At 42.7% G+C, this 24,536-nt stretch overlaps 1 long non-coding RNA gene across 1 annotated transcript in view; it reads left to right on the top strand.

Annotated features, from left to right (window-relative positions):
• The window catches only part of LOC122938008, a 51,688-nt gene extending 31,525 nt beyond the window's left edge, over positions 1-20,163 (top strand). Inside the window, exons 2-4 of the long non-coding RNA XR_006389960.1 lie at positions 7,528-7,598; positions 9,246-9,330; positions 20,090-20,163. This is a non-coding gene — a long non-coding RNA (uncharacterized LOC122938008). The remainder of the gene's footprint in view (positions 1-7,527; positions 7,599-9,245; positions 9,331-20,089) is intronic.
• Positions 20,164-24,536: the final 4,373 nt, after the last annotated feature.

The following is a 24,536-nucleotide window of genomic DNA, read 5'->3' as shown; positions in this document are numbered from 1 at the left end:
ATTTGTGTCAAGTGGATGTGGGAGTCACTCCTGTGGTGGCTCTGCTGGATTCAGGGAGTCTGGTGACCCTTGTGAGGGCTTCCCTGGAGCAACCCACCGAGTTTACGGGCCGGAAAATGATGATTACACTTACCGGTAATCTGATTTTCCAGACCCCACGACAGCACCATAGAGGGAGAGGATCCACCCCCAGGGACAGGAAACCTGCAGAATAAAAAGGTGGAGCCTCTCCCCAACCTCAGTAGTTTACAGAGCATGAGAGGGACTTCAACCTGGCTTAGTTTATCCAATTATGTATATATATATATTTTATTTTTTATTTATTTATTTAAAAAAATATATATTTTTTTTACACCCTGTGCAACTCAAGTCAAGAAACCAAAAATAGGGAGGGAATAAGGAAGGGTGCTGTCGTGGGGTCTGGAAAATCCGATTACCGGTAAGTGTAATCATCATTTTTCCCTTCCCCTACGACAGCTCCATAGAGAGGAATTACAGAGAAGAATACCCATTCCTTATAGGGGGGCACTACTTGCAGAACTTCTTACCGACAGAAGAACAGAGGCAGAATTTAGCTGGAGCCAATAGTGACGGTAAGGCAGAAGGAGAAGACCACGTGGCAGCCTAACAAGTTTGCACAATAGAAACATTAGCCCTTTCCTCCCAAGAGGTAGACTGCGCAAGTAGAAAAGGTTTCCATACCTTCTCACTATTGCCTTTGCTGAAAGAATCTCAACATCTATCTTTTATTTATAATCAACTGGTGTTACAAAAAAATTGTTGGACACCAAGTTGGGTCATTTGTGAAATAATACCTCTGATGCCTATCTAAATACTGCATCTATGTCCCCTGATCAGCCCACTTTACACACTGGGGGAAACGAGTTGGGATAAAGGGACCTATAAATTAATTGCGATGACCTTTGAAAACTGAAGTTTTTTTGCGTTTAATTACTATACAATTCGATATTGCAGAAATTGTACTGAGCATCTATTCATCGTTATGTATTGAGCAATGACTCAACTTGATGTAATCAGCACTTTATTAGGCTACTTTCACACTTGCGTTTGGGGTTCCGCTTGTGACATCCATTTGAAGGCTCTCACAAGCGGCCCCTAACTTATCCGTACATCCCCAATGCATTCCGAATGGATGCAGATCCATTCAGAATGCATCAGTTTGGCTCCGTTCCGCCTCCATTCTGCTCAGGAGACGGACACCCAAACGCTGCTTGCAGCGTTTTGGTGTCCGCCTGCCGTGCGGAGCCAAACTGATCCGTCCTGACTTACAATGCAAGTCAATGGGGACAGATCCGTTTGACGTTGACACAATATGGTGCAATTGCAAACGGATCCGTCCCCCATTGACTTTCAATGTAAAGTCAGGAGTCCCTATTAATATACCATCGGATCGGAGTTTTCTCCAATCGGATGTTATATTTTAACTTGAAGCGTCCCCCATCACCATGGGAACGCCTCTATGTTAGAATATACCATCGGATTTGAGTTAGATTGCGAAAACTCAGATCCGACAGTATATTCTAACACAGAGGTGTTCCCATAGTGATGGGGGCGCTTCAAGTTAGAATATACTAAGAACTGTGTACATAACTGCCCCCTGATCGGGTGCTGCCAGGCAGCAGGGGCCAGTGCAGCCCCCCTCCCTCCCCAGTATTAGCATTGGTGGCCAGTGAGGCCCCCCCTCCCTCCCTCCCCAGTATTAGCATTTGTGGCCAGTGTGGCCCCCCTCCCTCCCTCCCCAGTATTAGCATTGGTGGCCAGCAACTTCTTCCAACAATCCAACAACAGTTTGGTGAAGAACAATGCATTTTCCAGCACGATGAAGCACCATGCCATAAGGCAAAAGTGATAACTAAGTGGCTCGGAGACCAAAACAATGACATTTTGGGTCCATGGCCTGGAAACTCCCCAGATCTTAATCTCATTGAAAACCTGTGGTCAATCTTCAAGAGGCGGCTGGACAAACAAAAACCCACTAATTCTGACAAACTCCAAGAAGTGATTAGGAAAGAATAGGTTGCTATCAGTCAGGAATTGGCCCAGAAGTTGATTGAGAGCATGCCCAGTCGAATTGCAGAGGTCCTGAAAAAGAAGGGCCAACACTGCAAATACTGACTCTTTGCATAAATGTCATGTAATTGTCGATAAAAGCCTTGGAAACGTATGAAGTGTGTGTAATTATATTTCACTACATCACAGAAACAATTGAAACAAAGATCTAAAAGCAGTTTAGCAGCAAACTTTGTGAAAACTAATATTTGTGTCATTCTCAAAACTTTTGGCCACGACTGTACATACGGATCCCCGGGAGATAGGAAAGCTCCAGTAGCGAGGCCTGGCCCAGTTGAAGTGTTAGAAAACTATAGTTGAAGTGTTAGAAAACCCAAGACGGATGAGCCCGTGGTAGGTCCGGTGGGTGGTGGGAGACAATCCCACTGAATAGGATAGGTAAGGAGCATAGGAAGATAGCTCAGCCAGCCCAGAATCAGGCTTATAATCGAGCATCTGGGGTCTGTAACTGTAGCCTGGGAGATCCGGTTTTGGTTTTTGGGCTTCCTGTCAACAGTAAGTCCCTCGCATAGAAAGTTGGAGACACAAATTACAAGGTACGCCAGCCAGGTTGGCAAAAGCAGAGGCAGGTCTACCATGTCAATTTACTAAAACCTTGGAAGGTTAGGGAGACCTGTACTGAGAACAGCCCGCAGCCGGTTTATCTAGGGGAAGAGATTCCGGTCCCTCTGCTACAGGGAAAGCTGCTGCCACAGAAAAGATTACTGACAGCCTTTTTAGCTAAACAGACTCAGGGGGCCAGAGAGTTCATTAGTCGGAATACGGATGTGTTCCCTGACCTCCCTGAACGCCCTTTGATAACCCACCGGGATATTGTCACTGAGCCCCAGGCAAAAGTCTGGTTATAGCCGTACCAGGTGCCCGTGGCTTGGCGACAAGCCATCTCTGAAGGAGCGATACGGGATTGGCCGCGGCCTGTCACCACCTGGACAAAGAAAGGAAGTCCTAGGACACCAGATGGCTCTGGTCACTGCAAAACTTTGAGTTCACGGTGGAGCACAGAGCAAGCCGGTTGCAGGGAAACGCGGAGGCAGTGTCCTGGGTTCACTGTTTATGCATGTGCAGGTTGAACAAAAGGGGGGGAATATGTGAATACAGTAAAGGGAATTGTATGTGGAGGCAGGTATTTTCCTCCCTGGGGGGACGCCCAGACGCCAGCCCTACTATCAATACCTGGCCTCCTAAGCGATTGGTTTTACCTGCTTACATCTGGTTTTACACTTCAAATTTGCAAGCAACTTTCTATATTGTCACACAAGCAACTTCCTATACCGTCACATAACATCAGTGACAATTACTATTGGGAAGAAATATAGCAATCACAATTTCCTTTTTTTCACAGTTATATATTTGTACTATATGTTATAATAGGTCAAGGTATTTATTATTAATTGTGCACAAATAATCATTTGATTATTTCATATATTATGTTTAAGCACTAAGGGTCACTGTTTTTTGATATTTTGATATATTGTTTCCACACTATTGCACAGCTTATAATCCTTGATTGCAAAGACCTGAAATCTGAGATCTATTATTGGGTGCCCAAAATAATCGCAGAATATTATAATCGCAGAATATTGTAGGAGTAATTGTTTACATTACAATTGAAGAATACTGTAGGGGTAAAAGTTATTTTATTCTTTATCATATTTTATCTAAATAAATATCAATTTTTTAACTGTCCGATGGTGAGTGCCTGTTTTTAAATTTTAAAACTGTTCTTTTAATGGGATGATTAGGTGAATCATCAAAAAACAGAGCACCTTAACCATAATTTGATTTGGGTGAGCCACGGTATATTTGCTTTATATTTTTCTCCCAGTGTGTGCTGCTGGACTAATAAGCAATCAGGTAAGATCAAACACCGGACTGGATCGCAGGTCTTGGTTTTTGTTAACACCTAGCTGCCTTTAAAAGACAGCTGGGATCAGCAGAGGAATCTCTGTATTGCAGGCATGTCCAAACTGTGTCCCTCCAGCTGTTGCAAAACTACAACTCCAAGCATGCCGTAATAGCTGTAAGCTATCCAGGCATTCTGGGAGTTGTAGTTTTGGAACAGCTGGAGGGCCGCAGTTTGGACAAGCCTGCTGTATTGGGATGTGAGGCTTGTGCCGGGGAGGAGGGCTGAGATCCATGTGAGGGGAAACAGGCCGACTAAAGCCTACTGATGGACTCTTGTTGGCAGAACAGGCCGCACGGTGTGAACTGATACCAATACTGCAAAGTGACGTTTTTGCTTAAAAGTTTTTTTTGTTCTGTGTCCTTTCTAACGTGTGAATAAATTGGTTACAAACTGGTTGGTGCCTCTATGCTGCGTACGCGTATCCTTTTTACCAGAGCGAATCCCCACATCATGTATTAAGATATGTGGTATTGGGTTGGCTTTTTTGCTGCATAACAAACATAACCTAATGGCGATGCAGGATTAGTGACATAAGCATAGTATTACAGTAGTGAAAGTAGATGTTTCCACAATTTATTCCATGTGCTATAGCTTTACTCCTGAAAACAAATCTGATGTCTATGAGTCTGTATTGTACTCGTGTCTCCATCCAGTTTTACCCAAGAACATGCAAATTTATTCTGCAGACCACAAACACCCAGCCAATGTGATTAAGAACTATCTTCAGTGTAAAGAAGAACAATGAGTCCAGGAAGTGATGACATGGCCCCCACACAGCCCTGATCTGAACACCATCAAGTATGTCTGGGATAACATGAAGAGACAGAAGGATTTAAGCAAGCCTACATACACTCAAGATTTGTGGTTAGTTCTCCAAGATGTAACAATTGCCTTGCTGAGTTTCTTCAAAAACTGAGTGCAAGTGTACCTAGAACTGATGCTGTTTTGAAGGCATAGGGTGGTCACACCAAATATTGTTTGGATTTAGATTCTTTTGTTCATTCACTTTGCATTTGCAAAATAAACTATTAACACATCTGTTTTTGAAAGCATTCTTACTTTGCAGCATTTTCTCAACACCTGCCTAAAACCTTTGCACATTTCTGTATAATTTGTCATGCTTCATCGCATGTGGTAAAAAGTGTTCTACTTCATGCTGTATTATGGCTATATGGATAGGCTATAAATGTTGGGAATACCCCTTTAATACATTTAAAAGAGTTTCTATCATCATTTTATCACCCCTGATCCTGAGAATGAAGGGAATGCAGCGCTGCTTAGTTTGGTGACCAGGCAGCCAGACATCACTGTGCAGGAGAAAAACATTGAAGGGGATGCAGAACCGCACCTTCATTCAGGATTGGTGGTGGCCCCAGAGGTTATGGGATATGGCATTACTTAGTGAAATGGGAAAAACTCTTTAGCTCTTCTTGCCCAGCACCTTATGGCGGGTCATTAGATCATGGGTGCCAAAGCCGCCAGGTGTCTGCCGTTTTAAACAGCAGACACCCAGGGCTATTATATGCGATCAATAGACCCCTAATGCATTGGGGTCTATGAGAGAAGCAATCTGATTGAGCATTTCTCTGCCTCTTGAGACCACTTTACTTTGTCATTTTGTTTGTATATGTGTACCTGGCGGTGTGGCAACTCCAGGTTGAGTATTATTTAGGTGCACCTGTGTAGCCTGCGTCACATGACTCAGTGATAGGTGGGACTAACAGCCTCCTCCCATTGTATATGTGATTGAACACTGGAGGTAACTGGGAGTTGTTCACTGTGTGTTGGACCTTATACCCCTGCAATAGCCCATACGGCCCCTGTAATTGCCCATACGGCACAGGTAGGTTAGCGTTAGGTCCCGTGCCACTATGAGAGACCTTGACGAGGTGCACGGGCTCCGGTATGTTCTTGATATAAGAATATATTGGCAAAAGTCTCATTTTTAATATCAGAGTGAGGGTTTAACATATATTGTCAATTGCATTTACCATTGTAGTGCACCATTTTTTGCAATGTTCTGTTTTATATAATCAATCACATCCGCACATTTGGCTATCCTGTTTAGTATGTCCTTGTGGTACATGTGGTCCGTTGCAGGCATCCTCCATTGCATGCATTTTTGCTGGGGATTGCTGTTAGCAACGGATCACATGTGCAGGATTTGCTCCCCCAGCTTGAAATGCGCAAAAGCATTTGGGGTTTTGAGCATTTCTCTGCCTCTTAACTTTACTTTGTCATTTTGCTTGTTCAAGTTCCCTACGGGAACTATTAAAAAAAAAATTAAATCACTCCCCTTTCCCCAAAATAAAAATAGATAAACAATAAAAAAAATAAACATCATGGACATGGTCACACGTGAAAATGTCTGTACTATTAAAATATAAAAATATTTATCCCATATGGCGAAACAGAAAAAAAGTGAAAATGGCCAATCCACAGTTTTTGGTTGCTTTACCTCCCACAAAAAACTTTATGAAAATTTATCAAAAAGTCATACACATCCCAAAATATTATCAATAAAAACAAACAAAAAAAAGAGCCCCACACAGCTCCGTACACATAGCTACATAAAATGTATAGGGGTCAGAATAAAGCAATGAAAAGAAATATATATCTTTTTTTTCAAGATTATGTTTTTCAGTAGTAAAATGCAGGAAAAAACGATACAAATGTGGTAATGCTGTAATCGTACTGACCCAGAGGATGACAGTAACAGGTCAGTTTTACCGCTTAGGGAACTCCGTAAAATAAAAACCCATAAAACTGTTGCAGAAATGCAGGTTTTTTTTCAATTCCACTCCATTTGGAATTTTTTTCCAGTTCCCCACTACATCTTATGCAATATTAAATGATGCCATTAGAAAGTACAACTTTTCTCGCAAAAACAAGCACTCATAAGGCTAAGTGAATAGAAAAATACAAAAGTTATGGCCCTGAAAATGCAAGGAGCAAAAAACAAAAAACCCTCCTGGGGTGAAAGGGTTAAAGAGGACCTGCCCTGACTTGTCAGATTCAGTACTTACTTGCATTCCTCTTGTAATAGTTCTGGAGCATCTATTCTTATGACTCTGTGCTGTGCCATTCCTGCTAGAAGTTTATGAATGAATTGTCTGCAGTACAGGTACTGCTGGGTGTTACCAATAGATGGCGTGTCAGCTACATGTAGGCAATAGTCCTAAAACTATTATAATAATGTAACTTTTGCAAAACCGTTTTGAAAGAAGTGTCCACATAAAACGAGCATGGATGTGTCACCAATCAGTTCATATGAGAGGTGCTACTGTATGACATTAGGCACATACAAAAATGCTTCCACCATAAAAATACCACTAAAAGAATCCTGACTTTAAAAACTATAGTGCAATATTTTTCCTGCAAAGGACAAACGTTCCTTCTCAAACCTCCTGATACCATGTGTTGCAAGTAATAACTATAAGGAAATTGTGACGTTCTTAACTGTAGATTGTTATTTCATCATTGGATTTGTTACTAAACATCCTTCTAAAGCCCCATGCCATTCTCTATAGAACAATCTGTAGTCGCATCGTCTGGTACAGTCACACCTGTCTGGAGAAGATTCACAGCACACCAAAGTACGGTAAGTTTTATAGTGCAGCTATCATTTAGAAGTACTGAACGCTAATAGTATGTATGAGAGTGTCTGGTCTAATGCACTTCAGCCTAGACCTGTGATGTTAAGAACATTCATACACATTTTTCATTACTTTCATTAATTTTATAGAGATACTGCTGAAAATTATGGAAATATTTAGGATTTAACCAAAATTTATGCTGAACTAAAATACAAATATCCAAAATTTCTGAAAATGATTTCTGCTACAGAAATGTCTGCACCACATCTACAATGTGTGAACATACCGTAATGCCTACCCCTTGGATACCAGAGTTTTTTTTTCATTTTTGGGTTATCATTTTTCGCTCCCTGTCTTCCCGGAGCCATAACTTTTTTTGTGTGGTCATATCCAAAATGTAGTCAGTGGGATGCAGATTTTGGGCATTTTGTAAAGGTCATTGTTGAGTAGAAGGTTTACTGCAGAGTATGTGAAGCAGAAATCTGGTGTAAAAACAGTAGCATAAGTCAGGATACCCAAAGGTCAACACTGAGAAGTTAGTCTGAGCCATGCCAAAAATGCCAGGGATCTAAACTTGATGGTACTGGGGATAACAGAGAGTTCATTACAAAAAGGTCCAAGCATAAACCGAAAGGGCAAGATGGGAGCAAAGGACCTGGCATAGTTTGTAACCAGAACACAGCCAATACTGCAAACAGTCAGGTGCTACTAACCTGGAGTTTAGGGGATGTCTAGAGGTAGATGTTCCTTTAAAGGTTATGTATACTTTTGGGGCATTTTTTTTATTATTGCATTGTACTCATTTTGAACTAAAAATCATTTTTATATAAACACTCATTATAACTCAGTTCTTATCTCACTGATAAGAATGTGGCTTAAATAAGTGTTTATTAGTAAATTACAGATAAGGGCTGTTAGATGACAGGCACAAAGTGAAAGTAAAAAGTATGGTTCTCACAGCTAGACAGTCAACCCCTTGTGGCAAAACAGCTCAATATTTTTAATAAAGTCCAATTGAAAAAAATGATTTTTAGCCCAGAATGAGTAAAATGCAATTATAAAAAAAAAATCTGGTTCAGTTCCAAGTGGTTCGGGAAAAGGTTTTTAACAGTAGAAATTAGTTTTTGAAGATATTACCCGAAGTCTCGCGAGACTTCGGGAAGTAATAACTTTGGCTCATCTGAGCCAATACATTCTAATACTCGCTCCATACAGTATTCAAACAGGGGCGTAGCTATAAGGGGTGCAAAGGTAGCAGTCGCTACCGGGCCCAGGAGCCTGAGGGGCCCAAAGACCCTTGTGCCACATAAGAAGACACTGGTACTATAGAAAGTGTATGCAAGTTACACCTCTGGCTGGACAGGAGGGGTTAGGTTAAGAATTTAGTATGGAGGAGGGGAGGTGCAGTTTCAATTTTTGCCTCATGCAGCACGAAGGTTTGAGGTAAGGGGGACCCAAGCTGAACTCTTGCACCAGGGCCCATGAGCCTTTAGCTACGCCCCTGTATTCAAACAAAGTTTTATGCAAATCGACTTCAGATGTTTCATCCGAGGTCGATTCGCTCATCCCTACTCATGATAATGTTCCATTTACCCTAGAGAGCCTAAATAAATGTCTAGAACTTAAATTAACAAAATAAAATACTCTTCTAGCAGAAACAACATGGACAATCAAAATGGCTTTCTCCCAGAATCTTGGACACAGATGTTCCTCAAACAAAAGCCTCTTATACCTGCCGTAAGTATTTCTGTTTTCAAAGTACCAAGCTTAGTCTACTATTTTCTTCTGTATGTTCATTAAAAACAACTCATTCTTGTACTTAACCCTTTAATGACCCAGGACGAGAATGCTAGTTCTAAATGGCCGGTACTTTGTGCCCCAGAATGAGAATTCTCGTCCTGCTGTCCTTCTCTTCCCCCACATGCAGTACCGCAGCATATGGGAGGTTTGCGCTCCCTCTTCTGAGCCATCGGGTTCCCGTGTTGCGGTGGCGGGGACCCAATGGTTGCCATGACAGCCCCAAGCCTTTCAAAGGCCTTGGGGCCCGGCAGCTACAGAGGCCTAGGCTGAGTCGCATAGGCAAACTATTAGCGTATTACACTGTATAATACACTGGTATTCAATGCAGTACAATACATATGTATTGTGCTGCATTGAAACAGGGATCAGACCTCGTAATGTTGAAGACCCATAGTGGGACAAAAAAAATAAATGAAAAAAGTGTTTATAACAATAAAAAAAATTAAAGTTTCAATTAAACAAACGCTCCTTTCCCACAAAAAGAGACATATTAATTGTAAAAAATAGAAAAATAAAATAAAAAACATATTAGGTATCGCCGCATCCATAACAACCTGCTCTATAAAAATATCACATGATTTACCCAGATGAAAACCGTAAAAAAAATACTGTATTTTTCGCTTTATAAGACACACCTAGGTTTTTGAGGAGGAAAATAAGAAAAAATATATTTTGAACCAAAAGGTGTGCTTTTGGTGGGTTTTGAATTCACTCAGTCACGCTCCTGCTCAGTCAACTTCATTAATGAAGTGGGAGGAGCATGACTGAGTAAGTGATGTTACACTGCCGGCTTGCCCGCCGCTTTGTTACTGAGTACTACTACAGACGATTATGGTAGTTTAACAAACCAGAGCCACTGCTTGAGCATTAAGACTGCTGTAAGCGGGGCCCGGTTTAATGGAGTACAGTGACTGCAATGGGCCCTACCACGAGTGCAACAGCAGTTGCCAGCCTCCAGCCCTCCTCCCACCCTGCGTGATAGAGGTTTACTGTAACTGATAAATGGCAGGCTGCGCTGTGCAGCTTAGTGGCTGGCGATATATCAGTGTCAGACATTTAAAAATTGCACCATTTGCTTTATAAGACGCTCTCCCATTTCCCCCCCCCACACCCACTTTTGGGGGGGGGGGGGGGAGGAGTGCATCTTATAAAGCGAAAAAAAACTGTAAAATAAAAACCATGCCAAAAAAAACTATTTTTGTCATCTTACATCACAAAAAGTGTACTACCAATCAAACCGTCATATCGCAAAAACTGAGCGCCTATATAAGATAATCACCCAAAAATAAAAATAATATGGGTTTCAGAAAGAGGAGACACAAAAATATGATTTTCTTTTTTAAACGCTTTATTATGTAAAACTGAAACAAAGGAAAAATAAAAGTAGGCATATTTGATATTGTCGCCTCCATAACAACATGCTCTATAAAAATAGCACATGATCTAACCCAGGCATGCTCAACCTGCGGCCCTCCAGCTGTTGCAAAACTACAACTCCCAGCATGCCTTACAGCAGGGCTTTGTGGGAGTTGTAGTTTTACAACAGCTGGAGGGCCGCAGGTTGAGGATGCCTCATCTAACCTGTCAGGTGAACACCATAAAAAAAAACTGCAATTTTTTTGTTACCTTGCCTAACAAAAAGTGTATTATAGAGCAATCAAAAATCATATATACCACAAAATAGTACCAATACAAGTGTTACCTTAGTCACTTTTTTGGAGTTTCTACTATAGGGGTGCATCAGGGGGTCTTTAAATGTCATATGGCAACTTAAAATTATCCCATATTGGGCTCCTTTCCTTCTGTGCCCTGCCTTGTGCCCGTACAGCAGTTTACAACCACATGTGAGGTGTTTTTGTAAACTGTAGAAGCAGGGTAATAAAAATTTAGTTTCATTTGGCTGTTAACTCTTGATGTGTTATGGGAAAAATGAATTAAAATAGAGACTCTGCCCAAAAATGTAAATTAAAAAATGTCATCTCCTTTTACCTTTAAGGCTTCTTTCACACGGGCGAGTTTTCCGCGCGGGTGCAATGCGTGAGGTGAACGCATTGCACCCGCACTGAATCCGGACCCATTTATTTCTATGGGGCTGTGCACATGAGCAGTGATTTTCACACATCACTTGTGCGTTGCGTGAAAATCGCAGCAAGCTCTATTTTGTGTGTTTTTCACGCAACGCAGGCCCCATAGAAGTGAATAGGACTGCGTTAAAAACGCAAGCAAGTGCGGATGCAGTACGATTTTCACGCACGGTTGCTAGGAGACTATCAGGATGGAGACCCGATCATTATTATTTTCCCTTATAACATGGTTATAAGGGAAAATAATAGAATTCTGAATACAGAATGCATAGTACAATAGGGCTGGAGGGGTTAAAAAAAATAATTTAACTCACCTTAATCCACTTGTTCGCGCAGCTGGCATCTCTTCTGTCTTCTTCTGTGAGGAAAAGGACCTTTGATGACGTCACTACGCTCATCACATGGTCCGTCACATGATCCATCACCATGGTGATTGCATACCTACTCGCGCAGGTTTGCTGCAACGTATCCGGACCTTATCCAGACACTCTCGTGTGAAAGAAGCCTAATTCTTGTGGAACACCTAAAGGGTTAACAAAGTTTGTAAAATCTGTTTTGAATAACTTGAGGGGTGTAGTTTCTACAATGGGGTCATTTATAGGTGGTTTCCACTATGTAAGCCCCAAAAAGTGACTTCATAACTGCATTGGTTCTTAAAAAAGTGAGTTTCAGAAATTTTCTAAAGTTCTAAGCCTTATAAGAGCCTAAACAATAAAATTACATATACAAAATGATGCAAACATGAAATTGGACATATGGGAAATGTAAAGTAATAACTCTTTTATGATGTATCACAATCTGCCTTAACCGCCTCCGGACCGCCTAACGCAGAATCGCGGTCCGGAGGTGGCAGTCTCAGGCAGAGTCACGCAGGGATGCGTCATTTAGCCCCCAGATCACCCTCCATCACCCCAATTAACCCCTTGATCGCCCCTGTCAATCACCTAGTGAAAGGGAAAAAAGTGATCAGTGTAAACTGTCACTTTTTTTTCCCACTGGTATTGACTGATAGGTTTTAGGATAGTTTAGGCCCCTTGGTTAGGTAGTTAGCAATCAGTTAGCGCCCAGCCCACCGCACCGCAGTCACTGATTCGCTGATTAGCGTATCGCTAATCAGCATTTGTACTTTTATAGTATCTGTAAGTGATCATAACTGATCAAAGTCAGATCTATAATAGTATTAGTGTTACCTTAGCTCGCCCTCCACCCAAAACGCAGTGTTTGCCCGATCGGGCCTGATCGGTCGCCCACACGTGCGTTCACCCACGTCCGCCCCGCCGCAGTGACAAAACGATTTTTTTTTTTTTATAACTGCACAATACTTTACAAGCGCTGTGACGATAAAAATAAATAAATCAGTTTTGATATTTTTTATCAATCACAGCAGCTTCCGGTACATCGCTAGCCTCCCATTTGTAAGACAGGCTTGCTTTTTTTCTTGGGTAGTCTCAGGGAATACCCCCTAAATTTAGTAGTCCAAATGTCAAACTAGGGGTATTCTTCTGAAGAGGCCTACAGGCTTCTGACCCAGTCGGATGAGGAATCGGAACCCTCATCTGACGAATCTAGCGGGTCAGAATATGAACCTGTAGAAAGCAGTGGCAGTCTGACCCAAAGTTCGGACGAGGAGGTTGAGGTCCCTGATAGCACCAGGCGTACCCGGCCCTGTGTTGCTACACCACAGGTTGCGCAGGATCCGCTTCAACGGCAGCAGAGAGGGGCTGGTGCTGTCGGATTACGTGGTGAGGCATACACCAGCAGCACAGCCCACCCTGGACCTAGTACCAGCACTGCCGTACAACATGGTGAAGTGGCGAGCACCAGAAGGGCAGTTGAAGCTGGTACGGTGGCACGTGCAATAGTTACCCCGTCGCAGCCACCGCACAGACAGGCCCGTAGACCCCCTAGAGTCCCTGAGGTGCTAGCAAACGCTGATTGGCAGTCCCCAACTTCAGCCGCACCATTAGTTCCCCCTTTCACCGCCCAGTCTGGAGTTCGGGTTGAGACAGCTCAGATCGGTTCGGCCCTGGGATTTTTTGAGCTGTTCTTGACTGTGGAGCTCTTCGACATAGTCGTGGCAGAAACAAAACGGTATGCCACTCAATTTATAGCCGCCAACCCGGGAAGCTATTATGCCCAGCCTTTCCGGTGGAAACCCGTCCAAGTTTCCGAATTAAAAAAATTTCTGGGCCTTCTCCTCACCATGGGTCTAACCAAAAAGCATGAATTGCGGTCATATTGGTCCACGAATCCAATTCATCACATGCCCATGTTCTCTTCTGCCATGTCCAGGGCACGATTTGAGGCCATCGTGCGTTTCCTGCACTTTAGCGACAACACCACCTCCCGTCCCAGAGGCCACCCAGCTTTTGACCGGCTCCACAAAATTCGGCCCCTCATAGACCACTTCAACAACAAATTTTCAGATTTGTATACCCCTGAGCAAAATATCTGCGTAGACGAGTCCCTTATACATTTTACCGGACGCCTTGGCTTCAAACAATACATCCCAAGCAAGCGCGCCCGGTATGGGGTCAAATTGTATAAGCTCTGTGAAAGGGCCACAGGCTATACCCACAAATTTCGGATCTATGAGGGTAAAGATCAGACCCTGGAGCCGGTCGGTTGCCCTGACTACCTGGGGAGCAGTGGGAAAACAGTCTGGGACTTGGTGTTACCCTTATTTGGCAAGGAGTACCATCTTTATGTGGACAATTTCTACACAAGTGTGCCCCTCTTCAGGCATTTGTTCCTAGAACAGATTAGCTGCTGTGGCACCGCGCGACCTAGTCGCAGGGGCTTCCCCCAACGGCTCGTTACCACCCGTCTTGCAAGGGGGGAGAGGGCTGCCTTGTGTAATGAAGAACTGCTCGCGGTGAAATGGAGAGACAAGCATGACGTTTACATGCTCTCCTCCAAGCAGACACGACAATACAAATTGAACGAGCAACCAGTGTCATTGAAAAGCCCCTCTGTGTCCACGACTATAATTCGCTCATGGGAGGGGTGGACTTCAATGACCAGATGTTGGCTCCGTATTTAGTTTCCCGACGCACCAGACGCTGGTATAAGAAGGTGTCTGTATATTTAATTCAATTGGCTGCATATAATAGTTTTGTTCTCTACAGTAAGGCTGGGAGAACAGGATCCTTCCTCAAATTTCAGGAAGAGGTCATCGAGAACCTCCTGTATCCAGGAGGTTCCGTGGCCCCATCCACCAGTGTAGTGAGCCGTCTACACGAGCGACATTTCCCCAATGTCTTTGCTGGTACCTCAACCCAACAGTCACCCCGAAAAAGATGTCGTGTGTGTAGCAGGAGTGGAATAAGGCGTGACACCCGCTATTTCTGTCCTGACTGCCCTGAAAACCCTGCCCTATGCTTAGGGGAGTGTTTCCGGAAGTACCACACACAGGTACACTTAGCATAGGGATCACATCTCACAGGACAGGCACACAGGGCTATTAGGGCCCATTCACACAGAGCTGCTGCAAACCTCTCCTTTCACCTGGGACAAAGTGCATAATGTACTTCGCCACATCTTTGGGCGATTTGCGCTTTGCACATTGCCCCATGGGGAGGTTTGTCCTATAAAGGTAAAAAAAATCAAATTAAAAAAAAATCACCAGTAAGCAAAAAAGTTAACGTTCTGTTCAAAAAGTTAAATAAAGTTTATATGTTCTGTTCAAATGTTATTATAAAGTTAATAAATGTATTGCGTTGCGGCCTGGTTTTTTCTTTTTTGTTTAGTTTTTTTTACCTTCCAGGTGGACCAACCGATCAACTAGCTGCAGCACTGATTTGCTTTCTGACAGAAGCATTGCGCTGCCGTCAGATTACACAAAAGTCGGTGTATGCAGTGCTGCAAGACGAGATTTCTCCTCTGCAGTAACAGATATGTTTGCCGAGGCATATGAGCTGAGGAGGCGGCAGTGTTCATATGCTTTGGCAAACACTTTGTATATAAAAAATAAAATAAAAAAATCCCGGCAATGATTTATTCATCCACATCGATTGATGTGAATGGAGAAATTGGGTTTGCCAGGGCATACGAGCTAAGTGGGTATGGATGTAGGGCGGAGCTCCTATGTCCTGGCAGACGCCTTTTCATCCACATTGATCGATGCGAATGAAGAAATCTGTGCTGTTCATTCTTTCTTTCAGCCCAGAGGCTGAACGGAAAAAAAAAATCTCATTACCCGTATGCTCAATATAAGGAGAATAGCAGAAACTCCTAATGCTGGCCATACATGTAATGATTGCGGAGACCCTCAAATGCCAGGGCAGTACAAACACCCCACAAATGACCCCATTTTGGAAAGAAGACACCCCAAGGTATTCGCTGAGGGGCATATTGAGTCCATGAAAGATTGACATTTTTGTCTCAAGTTAGCAGAAAGGGAGACTTTGTGAGAAAAAAATAAATAAATCAATTTCCGCTAACTTGTGCTAAAAAAAAATGTTTTCTATGAACTCGCCATGCCCCTCATTGAATACCTTGGGGTGTCTTCTTTCCAAAATGGGGTCACATGTGGTGTATTTATACTGCCCTGGCTTTTTAGGGGCCCTAAAGCGTGAGAAGAAGTCTGGGATCCAAATGTCTAAAAATGCCCTCCTAAAAGGAATTTGGGTCCCTTTGCGCATCTAGGCTGCAAAAAAGTGTCACACATGTGGTATCGCTGTACTCAGGAGAAGTTGGGGAATGTGTTTTGGGGTGTCATTTTACATATACCCATGCTGGGTGAGATAAATATCTTGGTCAAATGCCAACTTTGTATAAAAAAAATGGGAAAAGTTGTCTTTTGCCAAGATATTTCTCTCACCCAGCATGGGTATATGTAAAAAGACACCCCAAAACACATTTCCCTACTTCTTCTGAGTACGGCGATACCACATGTGTGACACTTTTTTGCAGCCTAGTTGGGCAAATGGGCCCCCATTCCAAAGAGCACCTTTCGGATTTCACGGGGCATTTTTTATAGATTTTGATTTCAAACTACTTCTCACACCCCTAAAATGCCAGGGCAGTATAACTACCCCACAAGTGACCCCATTTTGGAAAGAAGACACCCCAAGGTATTCCGTGAGGGGCATGACGAGTTCATAAATTTTTTTAAATTTTTGTCACAAGTTAGGCTGCTTTCACACTAGCGTTCGGGTTTCCGTTCGTGAGCTCCGTTTGAAGGAGCTCACGAGCGGACCCGAACGCAGCCGTCCAGCCCTGATGCAGTCTGAATGGAGGCGGATCCGCTCAGACTGCATCAGTCTGGCGGCGTTCAGCCTCCGCTCCGCTCGCCTCCGCACGGACAGGCGGACAGCTGAACGCTGCTTGCAGCGTTCGGGTGTCCGCCTGGCCGTGCGGAGGCGTGCGGATCCGTCCAGACTTACAATGTAAGTCAATGGGGACGGATCCGTTTGAAGATGCCACAATGTGGCTCAATCTTCAAGCGGATCCGTCCCCCATTGACTTTACATTGAAAGTCTGGACGGATCCGTCCCAGGCTATTTTCACACTTAGCTTTTTTTAGCTAATATAATGCAGACGGATCCGTTCTGAACGGAGCCTCCGTCTGCATTATTATGGGCGGATCCGTTCAGAACGGATCCGCCCGAACGCTAGTGTGAAAGTAGCCTTAGCGGAAAATTATGATTTTTTTTTTCTTTCTTACAAAGTCTCATATTCCACTAACTTGTGACAAAAAATAAAAACTTCCATGAACTCACTATGCCCATCACGAAATACCTTGGGGTGTCTTCTTTCCAAAATGGGGTCACTTGTGGGGTATTTATACTGCCCTGGCTTTTTAGGGGCCCTAAAGCGTGAGAAGAAGTCTGGGATCCAAATGTCTAAAAATGCCCTCCTAAAAGGAATTTGGGTCCCTTTGCGCATCTAGGTTGCAAAAAAGTGTCACACATGTGGTATCGCTGTACTCAGGAGAAGTTGGGGAATGTGTTTTGGGGTGTCATTTTACATATACCCATGCTGGGTGAGATAAATATCTTGGTCAAATGCCAACTTTGTATAAAAAAAATGGGAAAAGTTGTCTTTTGCCAAGATATTTCTCTCACCCAGCATGGGTATATGTAAAAAGACACCCCAAAACACATTTCCCTACTTCTTCTGAGTACGGCGATACCACATGTGTGACACTTTTTTGCAGCCTAGTTGGGCAAATGGGCCCCCATTCCAAAGAGCACCTTTCGGATTTCACGGGGCATTTTTTATAGATTTTGATTTCAAACTACTTCTCACACCCCTAAAATGCCAGGGCAGTATAACTACCCCACAAGTGACCCCATTTTGGAAAGAAGACACCCCAAGGTATTCCGTGAGGGGCATGACGAGTTCATAAATTTTTTTTAATTTTTGTCACAAGTTAGCGGAAAATTATGATTTTTTTTTTCTTTCTTACAAAGTCTCATATTCCACTAACTTGTGACAAAAAATAAAAACTTCCATGAACTCACTATGCCCATCACGAAATACCTTGGGGTGTCTTCTTTCCAAAATGGGGTCACTTGTGGGGTAGTTATACTGCCCTGGCATTTTAGGGGCCCAAATACGTGCAAAGTAGTATGAAATCAAAATCTGTAAAAAATGGCCTGTGAAATCCGAAAGGTGCTCTTTGGAATGTGGGCCCCTTTGGCCACCTAGGCTGCAAAAAAGTGTCACACATGTGGTATCGCCGTACTCCGGAGAAGTTGGGAAATGTGTTTTGGGGTGTATTTTTACTTATACCCATGCTGGGTGAGATAAATACCTTGGTCAAATGCCAACTTTGTATAAAAAAAAATGGGAAAAGTTGTCATCATTTTCCGCTAATTTGTGACAAAAAATAAAAAGTCCTATGAAGAACTCACTATGCCCATCAACGAATACCTTAGGGTGTCTACTTTCCGAAATGGGGTCATTTGTGGGGGTTTTCTACTGTCTGGGCATTGTAGAACCTCAGGAACCATGACAGGTGCTCAGAAAGTCAGAGCTGCTTCAAAAAGCGGAAATTCACATTTTTGTACCATAGTTTGTAAACGCTATAACTTTCACCCAAACCATTTTTTTTTTTTTTACCCAAACATTTTTTTTTATCAAAGACATGTAGAACAATAAATTTGGCTAAAAATTTATATATGAATGTCGTTTTTTTTAAAAAAAAAATTTACAACTGAAAGTGAAAAATTTCATTTTTTTTTCAAAAATTTAGTTAAATTTCGATTAATAACAAAAAATGTAAAAATGTCAGCAGCAATGAAATACCACCAAATGAAAGCTCTATTAGTGAGAAGAAAAGGAGGTAAAATTCATTTGGGTGGTAAGTTGCATGACCGAGCAATAAACGGTGAAAGTAGTGTAGTGCAGAATTGTAAAAAGTGGTCTGGTCATTAAGCTAGGGGGGGGGGGCTGAGGTGGTTAAAAGCAGAGAACTAAATTTTTTTAAAATTGCTAATGTTTTCAAATTTTCTGTACATTTTGGATTTTTAATAAATAAAGGTGAATTATATCGACAACATTTTTTCACTATCATGAAGTACAATGTATCGCAAGAAAACAAACAATCTTAGAATGGTTTGGATAAGTAAAAGCATTCCGAAATTATTACCACATAAAGTGACACATGTCAAATTTCATAGGGTCATAGGCGTGCTGCTGCGCTGCACCTGATTTATGAGGAGGCTTACGCCTTAGTTAGCCACAGCATCCGGCTGTCAGCGCACTTGAACTGCAATCTACGCCAGCCCCTGGCTGACCTAGATTTTAGTATTCTTCTACGCCAGAAAACTGGTGTAGAAGATAAAAACACGTGGCCTGGATGCCAACCTGGCGGAGTAATTGCACATGCGCAACCAAGTGGACCAATGATCTTCTCGATTCAATTTAGGGTACTTTTCAACACTTGCAGCAGAGGATTCCGACAGGCAGTTCCATCGCTGGCAATCCAGACGCAAATTGATAGCATTTGTCAGACGGATCCGGATGCGGATCCATCTGATAAATGCACTGAAATACCGGATCCGTCTCTTCGGTGTCATCTGTAAAAATGGATCCGGTATACATTTTTGGGCATTTTTATGCATGAGCAGATCGGAAAGCCGGATCCGTTTTGCCGGTACACTTAATACCGGATCCGGCATTAATACACCTCAATGTAAATTAATGCCGGCTAGTGTTCAGTATTTTTGGCCGGAGAGAAAACTGCAGCAGTCCAAAAAACGTAAGAGGGACTGAACGGATTGCTCTCCATTCAGAATGCATTAGGATAAAACTGATCAGTTTTTTCCGGTATTGAGCGCCTGTGATGGAACTCAATACCGGAAAACAAAAACACTAGTGTGAAAGTACCCTTAAGACTTTACTCAAGTGCCTCCTGCAAATTAATGTTTCTTAGTTTCAGTGTAAGGAGGGAGAAAGTAATTTTAAAAATCTTAGTGTTCATGAATAAGGGTGCAAAGAAACATCTTTAAGGTGGATAGATGGTAGCCACCTATAGGTAGCACTGGAGACTTTGTAAAGAGAACTCTCTCTTTTCGGTTTATTTAAAAAATATTAAAGGCAGTGCATTTTGAATACTATAAAATTGATTGTTTAATGTGTCTTATTTGTACTTTTCTTGATAGGTTATACAGCTTGTCACAGCCATAGTGATCATTATAGTTGGATGCTTTGGGGAAGTCCATGTGGGAACACCATGGTGGTCTGGAATACTGGTAAGACTTTCCTAAAAGATTAAAGTGAACCTGTCACATTGAATATGGTATCTGAGCTTCAGGCAGCATGTTACAGAGGAGAAGGAGCTGAGCAGATTGCTATATAGTTTTATCGTAAACGATTCAGTATAACTTTATTTACTCATTTATCTGTGCTCATTCTAGGCTTTGAAGTCCAGGAGGTGGTCCTATCAGTGATTGACAGCCTTCCCTCTATGACTATTGTGACACAGTAAAGGGTATGGTCTGGGAAAACAGGCATTTTCCTCCCAGAGTGTGCTGCTGGGCTGATTTGCAGCCAGGTGGGGTCAAACACCGGACTGGATTTGACAGCACTTAGCTGTCCTTAAAAGACAGCTGGGCTCAGCAGCAAAGTCTGTATGTGCTGGGATCTGAGGCTTGTGCCTTGCTGGAGGGCTGAGACCTGTGTTTAGGGCAAACAGGCCCCCTAAAAGCCTGCTATGGACTGCTGGAGATAGAACTGCCAACAAGGTAACTTTTGCTATGTGGACTTTCCATTGTGTGTGAACTAACACCAAGACTGCAAAGTAACGTTATGTTTTTACTTGATGTGTGAACAAACACTTAAGTTTGATTTAAGAACTTGTAATTTGCCTCTGTACTGCGTCCGCACACCCTGTCTACCAGAGGGAATCCCCACACTATGTATACACAGATAGCTGTCTATCACTGATAAGACCAGCTCCTTGACTTCAAAGCCCGGAATGAGCAGGAATTTAAATGTATAAATTACAAGTTTTACTGAATCTTTTCCCACAAAACTATATATCAATCTGCTGAGCTCCTTCTTTTGATAACAAGCTACCTGCAGATTACTTGCATTTTTTATGGCGACAGATCCCCTATAAAGCGGCTCTGCCACTAGAATCCACCTTATTAAACCAGACATTCTGGCTGGTAGGGCTCATCATGCTGAATAAAACAATACCTTTATTTTTGTCTATATCCTAAACAGCTGCAGAGAAATGTATGTTTTTATCCTTATGCAAATAAGAAGTTCGAGCACCAGGGCTCAGGGCTGAATCTTTTGAGCACTGCTCTGCACAATCCCCCTCCCCTTGAATGACAGGGCTAGATATGCTGAGGGCAGAGCTGTGTGCTAGCATCTACATATCATATACACTATGTATTATAGCTTCACCACACTGAGATCTGCTCAGAAAGCTAATATACATATTACTGCTTTATTCATAAGCACAATATATGATTATGAAGACGCCAGTGATATGTGATAGCTTATAAGTATAGAAAAAACATGTACCGTATTTTTCAATAAGAAAAAATATTTTTCATTAGACCTCAGATCAGACTAGCAATCAGACCCCAATGTTAATCAGACCTCAGCTCACCGTCCGAATCAGATCGCTAATCAGACCTCAGCTCAGACCCCAATGTGAATAACCCCCAATCAGACCTCAGATAAGAGCCCCAATATAAATAAGACCTCCTATTCAGACCTCGAATGAGACCCTCATGCCTCAGAGCAAATTAAAAAAAAACTTTAAAAAAAACTTACCTCTCCTGCTCCGGACCCGCGGGCTCCCAAGATCCAGCTCTCTCTTTTCCTGATGAGGCTGTGCTGTGACCCGACGTGCACAGCGTGAAGTCACAGAGCATCTTCATGCTGTTAGCAGTCACAGCATAGCCGACAGCAGAGGACCAGGAAGTGGTGAGTACAGAGCACGGGGAGTGTTGCATTTACCGCTTACCAGTCCTCCGATGCTAATGAGCACTTCTACAATGGAGCTTAAAACATGGTATCTCTGTGGTAATGCTATAGCTTTGTGCCAAATGCATGGTTTCACGGCCGGTGCAAGGATTTTTGCCGCCCTAGGCAAAGATCCATTTTGCCGCCCCCTCATGTCACTCACTCACTGACGGACACACACACACACACTGACAGACAGATACGCACTCAGACACTCACTGAATGACGTACACAGAAACTCACTAACAGACATACTCACTGACATACATACACCTACCCACTGAAACACACACACACGGAAACTCACTCACTGGCAGACAAACACACACATATACTCACTGACAAACATACACATACTCACTGACAAACACACAGACACTTACTGACAGAAAGGCAGACATACATACAATCACTGACATAAATACACAGGCAGACACTCACTCAGTTAAACACTCACCTCCCTGGGGTCCAGTGTTGTGCAGCTCCTCAGTCCTCCAGCGCGCCGTTTAGTATGCCGGGGCCGGAATGATGTCATATTCTGGCATCACAGAGGGCGCGAGAGGGAGGAGTGGGGAGCTTCTAGAACAACCTCCCTTGCCGTCCGCCTCCTCTCCTCCGGTAATTTACTGGCAGAGCAGGGTAAGCAGATGCCTGCTCTGCCATATTTAACAAGGACCTCCACCTCCTGGCCCCCCAGTAACGGTGCTGGGGGCGGCCCCCAGCAGGCCAGCGCCCTAGGCGAACGCCTAGTTCGCCTATATGGTTGCGCCGTCCCTGCATGGTTTTGCATGTCATATTATTAGGAATAAGAGGTTTGTTCCTGATAATTGCCTGCTCTGTCGGGCCATGTAAAGAAGCCTAGGACATTTCTGCAGACAGTGAAAGGGAAGCTACAGACTGCTGTGAGGTGAACTCAATGCTACTTAATACATAAAGTTTATAAATATATATTAAATGTGTATTAACCTTTATGGCTGTTTCTGCAAACATAACTATAGCAATAAGTATGCATTAAAAAGGTTTTATGTACAGAAAGCATATTCATTGTATTAATTAATGTAATGTTATGACGCTAACTTGCTTTGTATGCTATAATATTAGAATGTGTGTTAAATGGATTCTTATGTAATGATGTATTTTCAATATTGTAAATTTGTAAATATAATGCTTGCACCTATGATTAGGCGGTTCTACATAACAAAAGTAAGCTGGTAACATCAACTTGGTCTATGCAAGATTGTAATAGATTTTGTTCTTTTGTAGTATATTCTGTCTGGGGCATCTTTTTGTCTATTATATATCTGGAATCTGATTAAATTGGTGAGTAATAATAATAATAAAAAAAAAAGATAACAGCAATTATACATTTTCAGATAGAATGTAAATGAATAATTTACCTTTTTTTTATAGTTTGCTTTAAAGGGCATCTGTCAGCAGTTTTGCACCTATGAGATCTGGCTGACCTGTTGCATTTACACTAGGCAGCTGAAGGCATCTGTGTTGGTCCCATGTTCATATGTGCTTGCATTACTGAGAAAAATGATATATTTTTTTTAATATATGCCAATGAGCCTCTAGGAGCAATGAGGGCATTGTTGTTACACCTAAAGTCTCAGCTTTAGGTGTAATGACATTTGCACTGTCTGGCCGTATCAATCAAAGTGCAGAGGGTGCGGCAGTTGCAAAGAGAAGAGCCTCAAGGTGTAACGGCAACACCCTTGTTGCTCCTAGAGGCTCATTTGCATATATAAAAAACAGGGGTGGGGAACCTTTTTGCTGCACAGGGCCATTTGTATTTGTAACATTGTTCGCGGGCCATACAAATTGGGGTCTATTTTTATTTTTTTAAAGAGCAACCCTGTACGAAGATTTTAAGTGGTGGAAAGGGGAATTTTCAGCAAACAGTATCTCATAAAAGGCAGAAACACTTGTTAACGGATTTCAAAGCACACATTTGACTGCTATATTTGGTCAAACATATAACTCACTTGGGGGTAAGTTACAGAAATTGCACTTCAATTTAAAAAAATCCTGAGAGTTGTATTCAGTGTTGTATTGCAGCACAAAATGGTGCCTGCACTATATATATTATATACAGTATAGTGCAGGCGCCATTTTGACCAAATAAAGCAGTCTAATTTTTAGGGGAAGAATGTTATAGATTTAGTTCTTTATTTCTTTATTTAGCATTAATAGCAGCCAATCGTATCCCAGAGGGGTTCACCCATCTTTCACTCTCCTTGCCTCTGCCTTTCTCAGCCTCAGATCAGCCTCCCATCAGACCACCCAGCCTACATTAGCCTCTGATCAGCCCCATCACACCCCACAGCTTCAGATCAGCCCCCTCATCCTCCACCAGCCTTACATCAGCCCCTAGCCTCCAATCAGACCCCCCCCCCCCCTTCCCAGCCTGCACTATCGTCAGATCGGACCCCAATCAGACATATAAAAAATTAAACTTACCTCTCCAACTCCGGATGGCGCTGCCACTCAGCAGAATCAATCACCCTCCATGATCTTCTTCCCGCAGTGCTGTATTTTTACCTGACAGCGCACACTACGTCATTATGCTGTACATGTCAGGACACAGAGCAGGGCCCGGAAGAAGACCAGGGAAGGTGAGTCCAG

This window comes from Bufo gargarizans, chromosome 5 (assembly GCF_014858855.1).
Source record: "Bufo gargarizans isolate SCDJY-AF-19 chromosome 5, ASM1485885v1, whole genome shotgun sequence".
Taxonomy (NCBI): Eukaryota; Metazoa; Chordata; class Amphibia; order Anura; family Bufonidae; genus Bufo; species Bufo gargarizans.
Note: the sequence above shows the minus strand (reverse complement) of the source record. Positions and strands in the feature narration are given on the sequence as shown.